General features: G+C 37.1%; 1 protein-coding gene across 1 annotated transcript in view; it reads left to right on the top strand.

Moving 5' to 3' along the window:
* shank1 (SH3 and multiple ankyrin repeat domains 1) overlaps nucleotides 1-6,000 on the top strand; it is a 69,748-nt gene that overhangs the window by 4,819 nt on the left and 58,929 nt on the right.

The following is a 6,000-nucleotide window of genomic DNA, read 5'->3' as shown; positions in this document are numbered from 1 at the left end:
AATCGTGCCCACAGCTAAAGTTTAGCTGCTAAACTGTGAACACTTAAAACAATAATGGTGGATACGTTAGCCGAGTGCTAATGTGACTAACTGATCAAACAATACAGTTTGTAAACCAAAGAGACTTTAGTCTTTGCAACTTTACAGATCTTCTTCATGCACCAAGAGCTTGTATCACTTCAAAGAGAAAGGAAAAATTTAAATCGCATCATATGACCCACTTTAATCAGAGCGCAGAACAGCTGTATCACAGGCATTAACCCTATAGCTGCCGGTGCAGCAAACTAAAACAACGTCATTCTACATTAATCGACACATTCTTAGGAAATAGTGGGTTCACAGCGAATTATCAGAACTACTTCAGTAAGACTTATCTTGCTTTACCTGGAAACCTAAAGCTGCACTAGGTATACATCACATACAGTATTAATGATCTGTAACCAAGGTAAATGTGTTTCCATACAGATACTGATTAAATCGTTTCACACCCCATACCAGGCTCAAAGCTTCCCGGTCAATCTGTGCATAGTTCTTCTCAGCAACAGTAAGGGAGCGTGACACGAAAGCTATGGGGCGCTCTGTTCCATCAGCCGTGAGAGACAATATCTTTATTTATCATGCACTTTTTTGATTAACAACTTTGCAGATTGTTTTAATTTAAGGATAGCTACGTTATAAACCGCAAAAGATATATTTTTCAAAAATCCATATGACCTGCTCTTTAAATAAATCAATAAATCCACTGCTCTCTTGTCTCCTCTGAGGCTGGGATTGTTCTGTGCTCGTCTGTGCAGCCAAAGGCAGAACAGTTAACATGTTTTGCTCAAACTTTCGCCATGGCATTAGAACTAATACACCGTTGTCGCTTGTGAAATAAAAATGACGGCGCCGTGGGTGGAAACTTACAGATTAAGGGGCGGTAATAATAATATTATAATGAGATCCCTTTGCCACGTCACCAAGGGAGCAAATGTAGACGCGCTCGTTTTTTCAGACGCTTGCAGAAAAAGGCTTACCAAAAAAAGTTACAGGGTTAATCTTTTTCACGTTTCCTTGGTTGTAGATGCACCAGGGACCTGATTATAGCACTTAAAACCTGGAAAAGTCAGATTTTCATGATATGTCACCTTTAGTAGTTTTAGTTAACAAGATCAACACTGATTTATACATAATATATATAATTATTGTGAATTTATTTTGAAATTATTGTTCAAAATAACCAAGCAAATGTTTTAGAGACTTTCTAGTTAATTTATTATTTAAGTAATAATTTTTATAGGGACAAAAAAAAATCTACAGTTTAATTTGTTTCAATTATTCAGTCGGAAAGCATTTTTATTCTTGCAACCAACTGCCAGACCACACACACAAGGATTGTGGGATATCTGCATTCAAAAATTGACCAGATGGAGGCATTTTTGTAGAATGGGTATTACTGAAACACTGGATTTGGACATGCCTGATGAAGGGAGCATATTCAAGGTTTCAGCAAGTTTTTCCTTATCGTTCTCGGTGTTTGTAAAAACCAAACTGTATCTGCTCTTGCTTTTTTACTCTTCTAATGTGGGATTGTATAATGAATGTAGGTGTGCATATGTGCATTAGTGTGTGTGTTTGTGAGGGGGAAGTTTGTGTATGTTTGTGTGCGAGTGGAAGTGAGAGACGAGTGGCATTTTCTTTGTTCCAGTTATCCAAAACTGCCTATTTAGTCCAACAAGCCACTAGCAAATTGTAATTAGTGTAAGATTGGTTGATAGATGAAACAGGATGGCAGTGAAACACCTGGAGATGATCTGAGCTGGATCGAAACACTCTGCCAAATGTTTTTCTTGTGTTTTTAGCCCATCTGCAACACCTGCCTATGCAAAGATGTTATAGGAGTCAAATGCTGCAATTCAGTGATGCTTTCATGATGTATTAGGTTATAAAATTAGAACCAACTTTTAACAGTAATTTTGTTTAACATAATTTTAATTATATTTAATTCTCTGTATACATTAAAGAAGGCAGTCAGGTGTGGCTTTTTGTGACTTTCAGATTATTTTTCATGTCTTTCTCTCCTATGTCTTCCCGATTTCTGTTTTGCCTTAAACCATGTTCTTTTATCAGTCTCTCTCTCTCTCCCTCTGCTTTTTCTGTGTGGATTAATATGTCTGCATAATCCCAGTACATTAGGCCTGCTCTACATACCAGCTAATTCACCCTCAATAAACTGCAATTGCTCGTTAATTGTGGTTTAATGAGTTCGGGGAGAGACAGGAGGTGTGCAAACACAACCGAGCAAATGTAGGGCTGCGGGAATGCCCACTCACCCTGTAATGCATTAAACGCTTTTGGATGCAGATTTGCCATCGGACATCAAGCGCAGACCCAAAACAGAACTAGAATTGTTTATCATACAAAATGTACGTGAAATCAAACATTGAGATTCATTAGTATTACCACAAACTGCATAGGAACTGTATGCTAATTGATTAACATAACATTGGCTGAATATTAAAACAATTTTCTTAGAGAAAAGAGAAAGAGAGTGAACGGGATGGAAAGAGGATAGGACAAGTCAGGAATGGAAAGTATTGCTAAACTGCAAAAAAAAAAAAAAAATTGCAGTATTTAGTCTATTATCTTAATGTTTTTTTTTTTGTTTTTTTAAGAAGTGTCTTCTGCTCACCAAGGCTGCATTTATTTAATAAAAAATACAGTAAAAACATAAATATTGCGAAATATTATTACAATTTCAAATAACTGGTTTATTTTAATAAAAATAAATAAAAAAAATGGTTATTTATTTATTTATTTATCTATCTATCTATTTATTTTTTAACTTAAGTATGAACCTCACTAACATCACATTTGGTTTGATTTATGCTTTATAAAAAAGTGTTTGCCAATGTCAAAAACACTGAGTAAGAATTTATATATATTTTTTCCAGTGGAAGAGGAAGATGGTTGAAAATGAGAAGTATGTGTAATTGTGAAGACTAGATGGGAGTGGTCATGAAAATGGCAGAGAGAGAGAGAGAGAGAGAGAGAGAGAGAGAGAGAGGAGGAGTAGGAGGAGGCAGTGAAGGTTATTTCTCTATAGATCTAATTAAAATCTACTAATCCCCCCTGTTCTTGCCCTGCAGAAATGGGCCTGAGGGAGCTGCTACAATGAGAGAGAGAGACACATGGAGGGTTACATGAAATATTGTACCAGTCAAACATGAGTAAACACTTTAGTAAGACTACAACACCACGTAATGCTTGCATATATAAGACAGTTTCAGATTACAGCAATGATTTTCATGCTAACTTATTGAAAAAGTGGTCTCTCCATGATTAGCTCAGTTAATTTCTGTCTGTTATTTAAAATTATCACAGAATAAAGTCAAACATGTATAAAGTCACAAAAATTATATGTTTCCATGTCCTTATTGGGGGCAGTCGTGGCCTAATGGTTAGAGAGTCTGACTTGTAACCCAAAGACCCAAAGGTTATTGTTGACAAAAGAGTCAACTATTAAATCCAACTATTCCAATTCTTTTTCCGTCCTGCACTGTGAAAGTTTACATATAGTATGTCCAGGAAAACATGAAAACACATACACTTTTGTGTGTTAATTGTTAAAGCAGACTATGTTTGTCCATTGTTGTTGAGATCAAATTGTATGAGCCATTTAACCCATGGTACATCTACGTTCACATACTTTTTCCTACAACTGTACATTTCAATGTCTGTAATAGTTCAAACATATCCAGAGTAAAGTAAAAATATTGGTTTGCCATGCACAGCAGTCCTTAAGTGTTATATCAGCAAAATGTGGCATTTTTCTGTATATTATACGCAGTCTGCAGGGATCCCAGCTCTCTGAATCAATAATGTAGTTTGCATCAGGCTAATCTAGGACGTTTGGCAACATGGGACAACTAAACTCAACTGTGTGAATTTTTGTAATGATCATGTTAGCAAATCTCTGTTAACATGACCCTATTCTAGCTGGATTGTTATTTGACTTGTTTGTTGGTCTGACAGTGAAAAGTGCAAAAAAATCTGATTTGTTCACATATGTATATGCACAATTTCTCAACAGTTTTCAGACGTATAATAACAGATGCGGATGCTTGTGCAGTAATGGTAAATGATTTTTAACATGCTTGGCCATAAAATCTGAAACGTTGGTTTCCACTAGCTTGGTACATTAAATGGACTATGTCTCATAAAAAAGTCAGCGGGGCAGAACAGTTAAACCAAACTATTAAACCAAAGTTGCCTTTTTAATATTTTAACTTTAACTGAATGTTGTACCTCTTGGCACCGAACTTAAAGAGAAAGAGTAGAGAGAGAAAGAATAAGAATCAAAGTAATGGGTTCACAACAGAACATTATAAGAACAGAGAAAAACAAGTATGAAAAAGTCAAGAGAGAGATAGAGATGTAGCTCTTAAACAGAATTTCTATCAGTAAAGCAGTTAGACCAGGCATAGAGCACAAAGGCATTTAGGTACATTTTGCTTAATTAGCTAATCTGTTTAGAACTTTCATCTATAAATTGTTCCTCAATGTTTTGAAAACAGCACAGGATGTCACGCTTATTGTCAGTGGAAAAAAGAGAGGACGGCATTGTGAAGAAGTCTGTTGTTTGGACCTGAAAATAATAGCTCTTAGATTAACTGCCAAATTAGTATAATTAGATATCATTATAATAAATAATTTTCCAGGTTGATTATCATTCCAACAAAATGATTGTAATCACATGGGTGCGAATGAACTCACGTCTACTACATCTGTGGTGTGCACCTTTTTTTAATAATTTGCATTGTATGTGTAGCGTTAAAAGGGATAGTTCACTCAAAAATGAAAATTCTGCCATTTTTTTTACTAACCTAATGTCGTTTCAATCCTGTATGGTTTTTATTCCTCAGTGGAACAAACAAGGGCATGTTTTTCGAAGAATGTTCACACTGCTCTTTTCCGTAGAGTGAAAGTAGATTTGAACCAGAGGCTGTACAGCTCCAAAAAAAAAAAGAAAAAAAAAAAGAAAAGCACCATAACAATGGTCCATAGGAAATTCCATGTCTTCTGAAGCCATTTACTGAAATTCTTGCCTTGACAGCTGTGGTCACCATCCACTTTCACTATATTGGAAAAAGCAGCTTGGATAAACATCTTTTGTCTTCCACAGAAAAAGAAAAAAGGGTTTCAAAAGGCTTGAGGCATGTATAAAAGATGATGAAATGTTCATTTTTGGGTGAACTATTCTGCATATCCTTGCATATGCAAGATGTTTGACTTGTGTGAGTGATCGCCACACGTCTTGATATTCCAAATTGTCTGTGAAGTTGTCCACTACACCTATGACCTCTCTCGAGCAGAACTCCCTCCATCGCACATGCACTCTGTAAGATCACAGTGAAACGTACACCATACCATAGCGCACCAAGGGACTGCTGAGATGTTTCTATCGCAACCTGCAGCTTGCTCCACTAATGAACTGGTTGCCATGGTGATGGGGATTGGCTGTGTGCAAAGTGAGAGACTGAATAACAGAGGGAGGAAGAAATTTCACACTTCTCTGTGCCACTGCATGTGCACACACACATACAAGAGGACAGTGGTAATGAGAGCAGGAAACTGACCGTTTCGGACTTAACTCCTCAAGGTCAGAGGAGGGGATTTCTTTCCAGCACTCAGCTGCAGGGCTGTCCCATTTTCACAGTTGCTGGAACAGCGCTGCTGTCCCAAAATTCAGCCTGAGCAGCTCGAAGCTACCATGTCCCTTAGTCTGGAGCTTGTGCTCAAGCTTGAAGGCTGCAAGGAGTTGTAGGCAATGTCATAGCAGTACTTGCCGTGTGGGGTGTGTCACAACTCACACCGCAATTCCTGACCTTCCGAAGCATCTATTACAGTACCTGAGCAGGCTGTGGATTGGAGGTATTACTGCAGGCTAATTAATCAATTAGCATTGCCATTTAGCACTACCAGGGTGAACAAAGACTCAAATTATATGTTAATGAAGCT

The sequence above is a fragment of the Sinocyclocheilus anshuiensis genome, unplaced genomic scaffold (genome assembly GCF_001515605.1).
Source record: "Sinocyclocheilus anshuiensis isolate Anshui unplaced genomic scaffold, SAMN03320099.WGS_v1.1 scaffold893, whole genome shotgun sequence".
NCBI classification, from domain to species: domain Eukaryota; kingdom Metazoa; phylum Chordata; class Actinopteri; order Cypriniformes; family Cyprinidae; genus Sinocyclocheilus; species Sinocyclocheilus anshuiensis.
The sequence above is the reverse complement of the archived record's forward strand: the minus strand, read 5'-3'. Positions and strand labels throughout refer to the sequence as shown.